This window comes from Chlorocebus sabaeus, chromosome 18, assembly GCF_047675955.1.
Source record: "Chlorocebus sabaeus isolate Y175 chromosome 18, mChlSab1.0.hap1, whole genome shotgun sequence".
Classification (NCBI taxonomy): Eukaryota; Metazoa; Chordata; class Mammalia; order Primates; family Cercopithecidae; genus Chlorocebus; species Chlorocebus sabaeus.
Genome location: NC_132921.1, coordinates 60,591,591 through 60,604,573, shown reverse-complemented (window position 1 = coordinate 60,604,573; position 12,983 = coordinate 60,591,591). Strand labels below are relative to the sequence as shown.

Genomic DNA, 12,983 nt, shown 5'->3' with positions numbered 1-12,983 from the left:
TTGGATACTTGGTTGATTGTAACAGCAGGTGGTTCAGAACAGAGATCTCTGAAAGAAGGAAAACAGTGTGGGTCCTACAATTAATAAGCTCTTTCAGAGCACGTTAGCTTTTCCCTGTATGCTCATCTATGGTTCATCTCCTTCTACTAGAATATGAACTCCAGGAAGGGCAGGGACTTGGTTGTCTAGCTGAACACCTAGCCCAGTGTCTAGCCCATTGTTAGTACTCAATACATTTTCCAGTTGGGGTACATGAGTGAATTCTAGATAATTTCTGCTTCCTCACTAGCCAAGTCCTATCAAATTGTAACTTTAAATTACATCTGAAATCCATCCACTTCTCTCTAACTCTATTGCTATTACCCTGGTCCCCAACACCATCATGGCTGCTCTGGACAAATGCTATATAACTTCCTTGGTGGTCTTCTACTCTTGCCTTCTCCAATCACTTCACTCAAATTGATTCTTTAAAAGGTAAACTTCATCGTGTCACTCTATACTAAAATGTATCAATGGCTACTGCAGTTTGAATAATTCAAGCTCCTTAAAAGGGAATGATGGCCGGCCACAGCCTGCTTACTCAGCTTCCTCCTCACACCTCTAGCTACCTAATCCAGCAGCCTGTTGGGTCCATGAGATGCAATTTGAAAACCACTGAACTGGATGATTACCAACGTTTTTCCAGCCCTTAGGTGCTGTGCTATGATGCTTAGACTTATTTGACACAATCTAAATTACCCATCAAACTATAATTGATAAAAGTTTGATAATCTAAGCATAATGACAAGTACAAACAGAATGAGAATATCTTTCTTTGACAATGGGAAAAATGAGGGTTGAGTTGTAAGAATTTATCAATGTCACCCTGGCCTCCTCCAGGAAGAAGACTATCTCATTCTAAATACTGGACTTGGTTTTTCAAGCATAACCATCATGAAAGGCAAATTCTCAGTCTACCAGAACTTTCTAGAAATATCACATGACAACATACAAACATCTTTGCATGGATTCTGTGTTGACAAGGCCATGCTTGGCTTTGCTGTTTGGCTTCTAGGGTGGACTCACCCCAAATACAGTGGCCTTTCAAATGCATGTCCTTGCTTCTCACCCCAGTTTAATCTTTCTCTGTAATTTAACACATTGTTCTCTCAGTTTGTGAATCAGCCTTTTGTGGATTTAATTAGTGCAAATCAATTTATAACCATTGGATCATACAGCGTAAACAGATAAAATGCATCTTGTGGTCCTGAAAATTTGAGGACCAGATTAGAACATAAACATATCACAAAAGCACAGGTGTTCTTTGATGAAGAAATGATGTCAGGGCAGAATAGGGTCAAACAGTGATCTGTAATGTTGGTCTCAGGAAGTCTGAAGAAGGCAGTAGGTCCAGGGCATGGTTCTAGAGATGGAATGGAGAGTGGGAGAAGGAAGAAATGATAATAATAGCCAATGTCATTGATATGACCCATTTCACATACATAGAGGAACAAATAAAGTCACATTTCACATATTTTTGAAATTAATACCTTCTCTACTCCCCACATGCCTTGGAAATCCAGTCTTCCTCTCTTAGCCCCTCCCTCCCCTTATATGGACAGGAACTATGGTGGAGCCTTATTGGTGCCTATTTTCTCATGCTGGGCCCAGAACTCAGGTGCCCTGTTGAAGCTGGAAGAGCCCTACTGTTGAGTTCCAAGAACACTTCACTGTTGCTGGTGTTGTTCCAGGGAATGAGCTGTGCCTGGATCTCTGTTTTGGGTCACTGCTGCAGGCACACAATTGTTCTTTAAAGGGTAAGAGTTAGATTCCCACTGGCCTGCTCTTCCCCTTCTTGGAACAGCGTTCCCTCCAGTCTGCAACACACACACCAACTCACTCCCCAAACTGGCCTGCTCCCAACACTACTACATTTAAAATTTGCTCCCTCTATGGCCCTTCCTTGGGTGCTAATATTCTTGGGAGGTCGAACTTGGGACAGGCTCTGGCATCCATTGCCACGTGGACCCAGAGTGGCCACTACCCTGAGATCATCAACTTGCTCCCGTCCAGAACCAAGAAAAGCGTGCCCAGGAGACACATTCTTACTTCCACTTTTAGAGTCTCAGGAAGCCAATTTCTGGAAGATTTCAAATACATTTTGTTCCTAATTTTACCCTCAAGTGTTCAGAAACGGTGAGATCTAGTCTCCTGACACCCCACTGCAATCAACATCTGTGTTTTAAATCATTTAAAAAGTGGATACTTGTGTTCTTCTTTATTTATTTTCTTGTTTGTTTACTCTTACCAGGCAGGAAGCAGAAGTGCTGACTTTAAGTGCTTGAAGTGCTGGACACCCCACACTCTGACTGTATGGAGAAAAGATGGTATGTGTGTGAGTTTGTGTGCGTGTGAGAGTGAGTGTGCACGGTGCCTGTGTGAGCGTGAGTGTGCGTGAGAGTGGACGCATGTTTCTGCAAAATCGCAGGCAGGGAGCGGCTGCTGGAGGAATCCACGCGGGCCCAGCTACTGAGTGGTAAAGGGGAGGGAGAAGTAGGTAGGAGCCATGCAAAGGTGGCATCCACAGAGAAGATTCAGAAAGAGAAAGCCACTGGGGAGAGAAGAGACTCCATATGGTGGTGGTAAAAAACATGTATTCTGGAGCCAGAAGAAAGAACAGGGTCGTAAACCTGTCCTGCTCCTTAAGCTGCGTGACCTCAGTTTCCTCATGCGTGTAAAGGGAATAATGGTGATGATAATGATAATAGGCCATATTAAAGAAGCTGATATACATAAAGCATTAGTAAATGCTATGAAAGGGTTAGCTGTTATCATCATCACTTTTTTCCACATGTGCAAAGATAGAACGATGTTTTGATTTTCTTCTGAAACGTTTTCTGTCTTACATGGCAGAGTGAATTGAATATTCCCAAGAGCATATTTAAAGAACTGTAGATGGTTAATATTTGGGCCAAATGAGGGGTTTTCTCTTGCTGAATGCCATCAAACTAACTTTTGGGTCTATGTGGGTGAGGAGGGTGAAGTAGGGGCGTGCACACATATGCACACTCACGCTCTTTGAGAAGAGAGGTATTGAAAGAATTTTAGCACTGTGCTATGCGATGTGCAATGCAGCATCTTTTCTGCATACCCTCAAGAAATTATCATGATAAACTACTCTGCTCTGTAACGCCTCGGTCAGATCTGAGTTTTGTTTTGTTTTTTAAAATAGACCAAGTTGTATTTCAGGTAAAGTTAAATTTATTTCTTTCCATGTAAATTATTTTTCATATTGAGAACCTTAAACCTCTAAATACATTATGTCCACAAATTCTCCTAGTCCTCATGTTTATTTCTCTCCTAAAATACTAGATTCCTTTAGCCTGATTTCCCCTATTTTGCCACATTTGAAAAATATGGAGGATTTCTACTTGATTTTCTCTTCTACTAGTTTACCTGTTAAATAAGTGAAGCTTCTATTTTGTTGGTACGTTTTTTGAAGATATTCATGCAGATGAGATGCTTACTTGGCGATCTGAAGTCACGCGTTGACTATGACTTCTTACACATTTTTGGAAATATTTCCTTCAGAGCTCCTGAGTAGCTCTCTGGCTCTGATGACTTCATTCTATCAGCCACATCTAGAACATTCTGGGCATTTATTGCTGCTTGTTCTTGTGTCTCCAATCAGTACTTTCAAATGGAATTTGGGAGACAAAATTTCACTAAAATCTTCATTTAGTCTCTTTCTCGCTCTCTCTTTTTTTTACTTCCATCTTCTATTAAATCTTTTGTGCCATGATCAAAGGAGGTCCTACAGACTTCCAGCTGACCTTCCTCATTCTCTTACTCCAGCACTGAAAGCTCCCAGCAGTTTCTGGTTTACACCTGTCCCTCACAATCTGTGTGTCCCCTGTTCCTGTGAGTCTCACTTGGTCAACCTTTATATTTAAAGAAAAAAAAATAAAGAGGCCAGGCGCGGTGGCTCATGCCTGTAATCCCAGCACTTTGGGAGCCCGAGGTGGGTGGATCACTTGAGGTCAGAAGTTCAAGACCAACCTAGCAACATGGTGAAAACCTATCTCCACTAAAAATACAAAAATTAGCCGGGCATGGTGGCACACCCCTGTAATCCCAGCTACTTGGGAGGCTGAGGCAGGAGATTTGCTTGAGCCTGGGAAGCAGAGGTTGCAGTGAGCTGAGATTGCACCACTGCACTCCAGCCTGGGCAACAGAGCGAGACTCTGTCTCAAATTTAAAAAAAAAAAGTGTTCTTCCCAAAATAGAAGTGGTTTTTGTTTTTTATTTGTTTTTAACTATTAGTGGTCATATAGATTTTTTCCTTTTTCTTGTTTTTTTTTAAAGGATCAGAATTTTTTTTTTTTTTTTTTTTTGTCTCTGGCAAGTACTTTCCTTTGGTTTCTAGTAATGTTTAAACAATAACCTGGGTTTCTCAATTAATTTTTCTTGATATGATTCCCCTAATGCTTTTGTTGTTGTTGTTTCAAATTGACTGCTTGTGAGTTAATTACAGTTCCCTTTTTAAAACTGGGTAACTGAATAATGAATATGTTTTATTTTCTGCCAGAATGTGGAACTAAATTATGTTGTAACCATTATTACACGGTGGTTCCTATGAAAATACTTTCTCTGTAAATTCTTATCTGGCTCTTAAAGCCCAACTGTGATATTTCCTTTGTTTGTGAATTCTAAAGAACAGTCATTTGTTTGATCCCCTTGCTCCTTACCAAACGGTGTTTAGCCAGTTCGTACGGTTAAACGAGGCCCATCATTTTTCTAACTTGCTTAATCTTGTGATTTCTTCACTTTCATTTAGTATTTCCAGTTTTTATCTCATAGATATTTGGCTTGTAGTAAAACCCTGTTGCCGCATATTCATGGTTTAACTGTGAAATTTCTGCCTAGGAAAATTCTACCGTATTTTCTTAGCCCTGCAAACATTTTCCAACGTTGCTGTTGATTTTGTTCCTTACAATGCACTTTTTTTTTCTGGGAAACACCCTCCATTCTGTCCCATGTTTATAACCGGGAAACTCTTAGTCCGTTGTTGGCTAACGATTATTATGTAAAGCCCCTCACTTTCGGCTCAAAGCCTAATCCCCCTTTTCTATTTTGTGTGTTTCTAAGCAGAAAGTGATAGGTATGTTGGCTGCATTTTCCCCAATCCCCACCTTGTCAGTTATCTAATTAGGTGGGTACTTCGTTTTCCTTTTTTTCTCACTGTCAAGCTAAAACTAAAACTCACGTTCATTCACACTGATCAGACTCACCCTAATATCTACCTTGAATGCAGCTTTCTGCTTTTTAGTGCAAGAAGCTGTATACCAGTTTGGTTTGGGTCAAGCCTGTCCTGCCTCTGTAAGTTCAAGTTATCCTGAGATAACTTTAATTGTTAGGTAATTGTCAGGGACTCTAACAATGTGGAAGTTGATCTCACTTTCAAGTAAACACTATCTATGGTTGGTACGATTGCTCCCTTATCATCAGGGACCCAGGCTCTTCTCTTCTTGCCTCACCATCCTCAACATGTGGCTTTCACTTTGTGGTCTGAGATGGCTTCTGTAGCCTGTGCCATCACGCTCAGATTTCAGTGAGCAGGAAAGGAGAAAGGAACAGCAACACGGCATACTCCCTGAAATTGCACACACGACTTCCTCTTATAATCCATTGACCAAAACTTCATTGTAGGGCAACATCTCAGCTGCAAAAAAAAAAGCTAGTCTTTATTTTAGGCAGCCAAATGCCCTGCTAACCTTTGGAAACTCTGTTACTGAGCCAGAAGGGAATAATTATATTGGAGGTCAATTAGAAATATTTATACATACCTTAATTTCAAACAAATCCCCAACTTGCTTCTTCTGCAATCCCATCTATGTATCTACATTTTGGAAGCTATTTAGTTCTACAGTCTTGTCTGTGGGAACCCATGGCAGAGGTCCCGAACAAACAGCTCTGCCTTCCGAGTACAAGCGATTCTCTTGCCTCAGCCTCCAAGTAGCTGGGACTACAGGGGTGTGCCACCACACTGGGCTAATTTTTGTGTTTTTAGTAGAGACAGGATTTCACTCTGTTGGCCAGGCTGGTCTTGAACTCCTGACCTCAAGTGATCTGCCTACCTTGGCCTCCCAAAGTGCTGGGAGTACAGGTGTGAGCCACCATGCCCAGCCAAAATTCTAATGCAGAACTTCTCCATGTTCCCAATGGCGCTCTTCTACCTTCCATAGCACTACAAGAGGCAGGCCACCTTTATTCTGGCACTGGAGGTTACGCTTTTTTAGTAAACTGGAAACTCCAGAATCTGAGAAAAGATCGTACTTTTGACAATGCCAAAAGCTAAAGTCTCGCTGCTAAATATTGTATGTGATTTTACTTTGTGGTAATTTACACATTTCTAATCTGAGGAGCTCCAGATCTCCAGTTTACTTTTATTTACCACAACTTTCTTCCAAAGTCTCTGTTCTGGGTGGGGTGTTTTGCTTATTCTTTTGCCTTTCCCATTTGCTCCTGGAAGATCTTCATGTTTACATTCATTTCACATACAGACATTTCTCTCTTCCTGAAATTTGCATGCTTTGCTTTTCACCAGGTTTTTAAAAACATCTTGCCTGGTATCTACCTTATTCTGGGTCGAGTGTCTATTTTTCTTTGGATTTTGGCACTGGTTGGGCCGCTTTCTGTTTGTTACTGAAGTAACTATAAAAAAGAAGAGAAAATGTCAGGTACAAATTCACATGATCCTTAAAAGATCAATTAGCTGTCTTATACCAGCTATCCTTATCCAAGAACCATTTTTGTCTTGAGCTCTGATTGCTTCTCCTAGTAAAATATGTTTTGATTACATGTAGCACTGTTCTGCTATTCTGCTAAAGATTAAAACATGACCTGGCAACATATAATATCTTGATATGTATTCTCAATCCCCCCAACCTTGTAAATTTCAAAGTTATATAAAACTTAAGCCAACAAGAATATTAACCTTAATTTTAACCATGTGTCTTAGAATTAGAAGTTAAAAAGAAATATTCCATGGATGACTAACTCATAAATATATGTTACAAAATTTAATCTGAAAAAAATGCATCCTCTACTTGATAAATTCCTCTTGTCTTCAATGCCACCACCCGTGTTCTCATCCCCAGGGTTTTCATGCCCTCTTTCCTCTCCTTTACTCCTTTATTTACAAGCATCTTTCCTTTCTCCACAGAGACTCTTGGATATGTCCCTGGGTCTTCGTGTCAGCTGTCACCTCTCAGAGCCAAGTCCCTATCAAGTCTCGTATAAATTTTTGCAACAGCCTCTTTACTGGTCTTCTCACTTTTAATATATCCTCCTGCCTGCAGCCAGATTCATCACTGCTTTCATCATCTCTCTCCCCTGATTAAGGCCCTATACTATTTCCTTATTTCTGATTACTTCAAGTCTGGGCTCAGCCTAGTAACAATGAGCCTTGCTCCATGGACCATATTTTTCAACTTTCTTTCACAGAGCAGCCCATTATGCACACCTGACCTCAGTCACACAGTGTTCAGTGTGCTCTCTTCTTTTCCTGTATATTCCCATATTCGTGTCTGCTTATCCTCTGCCCTCCCTGTAGAACCTCCCCTCCCCTAATCCACATGATGTCTTTCCTTTAATTTCCTGAAGACTTCCTGCTCTCAACCCATTCCACAGCAATCCGTCTTTCCGAGGTGATATTTCGAACTGTGGTCTGTATTTGTCGAGTTACTTCGAATTGAAGACTACGTGAAGGTTGTTACATAGTTGTTCTATTAAGTTTGCTTTATAATTGTACATCTTCTCTTTTCAACTGCTTTCTGTTCTTTGTTTTGTCTAGCTGCCTGTAATTTGGCATTTAATTGTTATTGAACAAATCAACAAATGAGAACCATGTAGGAGTCAACACATTCATTTCATGTATGTTGCCCCAATGTCCCATACTTGTTCATGGGATGGAACTGGGATTTGGATCTTATTATTTTATACATGAAATGCCACCCTGTTCTGACATATATCTTTGTTTCTCATCTTTATTGCCTTGTTATTTCTTTTGATTACTTGAGGGAAACAATTATGAGATGCAGATCACAGAATAAGCCCAAGGTGAATAAGATTAAACTAAGAAAGAAGATGAGAAAATAAAAATTTCCTCACTGGGATATACAGGCTATCCTCATTGGATTTAATTTACCGTGAATTAGAAAATATTTAAATATATTGCTTTAGAATAGGCTGTTTGAATTTGTTCCCACCCTGGCTGAACTATTGATAATTGATTTATGTGGGCTGTTTCCCATGATATTGGACAAGATCATGTACAGCTCAACAAAAATAAGTGAAGTGTAAGAAGAGCTAAAAGGGAGAAACCACCAGTAAAAACTAAAACCCGTGGCTCTCAAAATCCATTTGTCTTAGCAAGAAAACAGGCCTTGAAATTCAGAGTCTCAAGTTGCTGCTGAACATTGCAAAGTTTGAGTTGGTGTTATGGCTGGAATTGGGCCCAAATATTGTACTCCTAGGAATGCGGAAAAACGTGAAGGCACATGCGGGCAGGGGAGAGGAGGTTAGAATTGCCCTGGCAGAGTTTCATGTTCATTTGCTCTGACAGAGTCAGAAACCTTTTGGTCTTCCCTATCTGTTGAGGGTTATTCATCACTTTCTGTAAACCCCAGGTCCCTAAAAGGCCATAATCAAACTTGCTTATGAGGCAGATACCTGGAAGTTACCATGCTCCATGCAGAACAAGAATGGTGTGGCAGAGACTGAGGAAATGCTTGCCAGTCCTGACCCCTCCTCCTGGCCATTCCTGGCCTCCCTGGCAGTTAAGTTGGAGCCATATGACAAGCTCTCATCAACGGAATGTGAATAACGGTGTTGTCTTCCACTTCTGGGCCTGGTCCCCCAAATCTCCGTGGAGATTCTTACCTTGCTCTTTCTCTTTGCATCCTGACGGGACAGATGAGGAAATGCCAGTGGAAGGTTTGAAGGCTGGGTATGGCAGAGCCACAGACGGAAGGAACCTGGGTCCTGGGACCTTTGTATGGAATGCTGCTCATAGAACTTCTTCACTGAACATTGAAATGTATGTAAAATATACTTGCATTGATTTACGCCTCTGGCGTTGCTTCTGATGTTGCTTGCTGCAGTTAATTAGCCTGACTAATACAAATAATATCTTTAATTCATCCCAAGATTTGAAACTTTAATAAAACTTTATTAAGAAAAATTACTTGTCCAAGAAAAAATTTTAAAAGTTACCAAATTTAACTCAATTTAATATAGTTGATGAGTAATAATAATAAAATTAATAATAATAGTAATAATAATATTGAACCCCTGGGCCTGAGCCCAGGAATTCAAGGCTGCTGTAATTCAAGGCTTGAGCCCAGGAATTCAAGGCTGCTGGGCTTGAGCCAGGAAAACTGTTTTAACACTGCTGATAAATATATACCCAAGATCCGGCAATTTACAAAAGAAAGAGGTTTAATGAACTTACAGTTCCACGTGGCTGTGAAGGCCTCACAATCATGGCAGGAGGCAAGGAGGAGCAAGTTGTGTCTTATATGGATGGCAGCAGGCAAAGAGAGAGAGCTTGTGCAGGGAAACTCCTGTTTTTAAAACCTTCAGATCTTGTGAGACTTACTCACTATCACAAGAACAACATGGGAAAGACTTGCCCCCGTGATTCAATTACCTCCCACCAGGATCCTCCCATGGCATGTGGGAATTGTGGGAGTTACAATTCGAGATGAGATTTGGGTGGGGATGCTGCCAAATCGTATCAGCTGTAGTTAGCCAGGATCATGCTGTTGTGCTCACTTCAGCCTGAGCAACAGAGGGAGACCCCATTTCCAAACACTATTACTACTACTACTAATAATAACAATAGCAACAATAACACCACATTTATATAGTGTACTGAGAATATATATGGAGAACAAGGGAGAATATTTTACTAAGAATAGCAAGTTAAAAAACATATAGAAGTGAATAAACAGTATGCTTATATGTGCTATGTAGAGAATAAGACACACTAACCTGAAACAGAGTGGTGGGCTAGGGCTTAACTTAGATGGAGGACCAGGGAAGATCTCTCTTTGAGCAGGTGATATTTCACTTAAACTTGGATAAGCCCCAGCTGTGTGGTTGTCTGGGGGAAGAGCTGTCTGGAGAGACAGTACAGCATTTGCAAATCACTGAGGCAGGAACAAACCCGATGTGTTCAAGGCACAGGGAGAAGAAGGGTGGCAGAAGCCTCAGGGGCAAGGACCACAGTGAGGTGGGACCGGTTGTGAGGCCCAGACCTCTTATGGCTTTTACACCAGGGCTCAAAGTTTGCACTGTATGCAAAGAGCATTGGGAACTCTTTGTGAGTTTTCAGCAAGGAGCCTGATTTGTGTTTTGAATCACTGGCTGCTGTTTGGAGAATGGATTTGAGAGAGAAAACAGGGAGGCCAGTTAGGACACTAGGCAGTGGTCCTGGAGAGAGAGGATGGTGGCTTCCCCTAGGATAAAGCTGGATGCATTTGGGATTGAGATGAAAGAATGATTTATCAGATGGCTTGAACATGAGGATTAGGGGAAAAGAAGAAGATTTATTAATTCATTCAGCAGATACTGATTTAACGTCTACTATAGGCCAGGCACTCTTCTAGGCTTTGGGGATAGAGCCGTGAACAGAACAGGTCAAGTCCCTGCTCTTGAGACCTTATTCTCTCATAGAGAGGGACAGATAATAAATAAACATCTTATGTCAGGTAGTGACAGGGCTTTGAAGTTAAGCAAAGCATTGTGAAGGGATAGACAGGGACATGGATGGCTAGAGTTAGATAAGATAATCAGGAGTTCTCTTTGATGGAGTGATATTTAAGCAAAGAAATGAGGAAGTGAGCCACATTGCTCTCTGGGGCAAGGGTGTCCTGCAAGAGGAAATGGCAAATTCGGATCCCCGGAGGTTGAAGCCTGAGTGGCATGCAGGCAGAGTGGGGCGCAGGCACTAAGGAGGGAGTGGAGTGAAGGAGAGGGGATGCAGGGGAGACAAGGCCATGGGGAGGTGGGCAGGTGGGCAAATCATAGAGCTGGTAGCCCTGGCCCTTGGAGAGTTTGTTTGTTTGTTTAGACAGGGTCTGGCTCTGTCAGCCAGGCTGGAGTGCAGTGGCATGATCTCGGCTCACTGCAACCTCTGCCTCCCAGGCTCAAACCATCCTCTCACCTCCACCTCCGGAGTAGCTAGGACTACAGGTGCACACCACCACACCTGGCTAGTCATTGCAGAGTTTTAAGTAGAGGAGTGGAGGCAGGAAGGCTAGCTAGAAGGTAATCATCTTGTCAAGACATGATGGTTTTGCTTTCACCACTTTTTTCCATGATTTTCACCACAATTTTCACCATGATCGATTGTTTTCATCAATGCTTGCATGTTGATGCCCTAATTGAGAAGGGAAAGACAGACAAAGAAATATGGGAGGAGAAATCAAAGTTTTGTTTAGGATAAGTTAAGTCTGAAATGCTTATTGGACCTACAATGAGAGATATCAAGTAAAGAGTTGATGAGTGAGCCCAGAATTCAAGTGAGAGTCAGGACTAGAGAGAGAAATTTGGAGTTACCAGCTGAGAGATGGTATTGAATCCCTTGGGACTAGATGGAATTATTCACCCAGGAAAAGCCAGTAGACAGGGACTAGATGGAATTATTCACCCAGGAAAAGCCAGTAGACAGATAAATGAAAAGAGCTGAAGTGTAGCCCTAGAGTTCTCCTACTTGTAGAAGTAGCATAAGGGGAGGAAGGTTGAGGACGAGTGGCCAGTGAAGAGGATACAAATCAGAAGGGTTTAGTGTTACAGAATCCAAGACAAGAAAGTGTCTCAAGTTAGCAGGTTCAACTCTATCCAATTCTGTTAGCAGTCAAAAAAGATGAGGACCCAGATGTGACCATTAGGTTCGACAACACAAAGTCACTGATGACTTTGACAAGACAGGTTTCAGAGGCATGATAAGGGCAGAAGCAAGGGAGGAGTGAGTACAGGAGGGGAAGAAGTGGACAAGGGGACAGTGAACAGCTCTTGGGACAAGTTTTGCAGGAAGGAAAGCAAAGAAATGCGGCAGTAACTGTGGGGAAATGCGATTTCTGTGGATCAAAGCCTCATATTCCAAGACGTTAGGGGAGAAATTCTCATTGTACTGTGTTATACCAGTTTCTACAGGAATGAAGGCTTAATGTTTTCTTTCATATGTAGTTGCATTTTAAAATGAAAACCTCTGTCTTGAGTGTAGTAGATAGTCTAATATACCTTTGGTACCTAGAATGAATAAATGTTCTGGCTAAGACTAGCTCTGGAGTGAGTGTTTGTGTGTGTGTGTGTGTGTGTGTGTGTGCGCGCGTGTGCACGCACATTGTTTTCAAGTCAGGTGGGTTGGAAATTTTCCTGACAATCTGTTAGGCATCAGGGATTTTTATCTCCAGATGGGTGCCCCATTTTTCTTCTTGATAACCTCTTGCTAATGAAGAGCCTTGGATGGGAGTTCCATTTACAAATGGTGAATCATTAGAAACAGATTCGTAGGCGGGGAAGGATCTTCCAGCAGCAGCGCCTCACTTCTGAGGCATGCAGTCAGTTTCCTGCACAAACGGGCCTGTGAGCAGCTCCATGGGAGGGAAGACAACTCGTTCCACACGCCCACTCCCACACTGCGGCTCCAACTACACGCCTTCATCTGAGAGCCTGAGGGCAAAAGGACACGCTCTTTGTTTATTAATCACCTCTCCAGCCCCTGACCTTGCCTCTCTTCTCTACCTCCTTTCTTACCAGTTATTGGGAGACAGAAACATTTCCTTCTATTACAGCCCACGGTTGTTAGCTGTGCCCTCAGCTCTCGCCACTGTCTCTCAGCTTCCTTTCAGTCTGTCCTTCCGGGAGCCATCATGGTTTTCTGCCCCTGGTTCTCACGGCCGGTCTGCAAATGGATCTCCTACTGCTCGGAGGCA

The 12,983-nt window shown here is 42.0% G+C and overlaps 1 long non-coding RNA gene across 3 annotated transcripts; it reads right to left on the bottom strand.

Moving 5' to 3' along the window:
• Nucleotides 1-759: 759 nt before the first annotated feature.
• LOC140709005 (uncharacterized) lies at nucleotides 760-10,032 on the bottom strand. 3 transcript variants are annotated; one of them, XR_012089323.1, is made up of 5 exons: nucleotides 9,494-10,032; nucleotides 8,923-9,065; nucleotides 6,617-6,693; nucleotides 5,517-5,701; nucleotides 760-1,402 (listed from the first exon to the last, which is right to left on the bottom strand). It is a non-coding gene; the product is annotated as an uncharacterized lncRNA (long non-coding RNA). The 3 variants fall into 3 exon arrangements; XR_012089324.1 differs by lacking the exon at nucleotides 5,517-5,701; XR_012089322.1 differs by lacking the exon at nucleotides 760-1,402 and having other exon boundaries at nucleotides 3,369-5,701.
• Nucleotides 10,033-12,983: the final 2,951 nt, after the last annotated feature.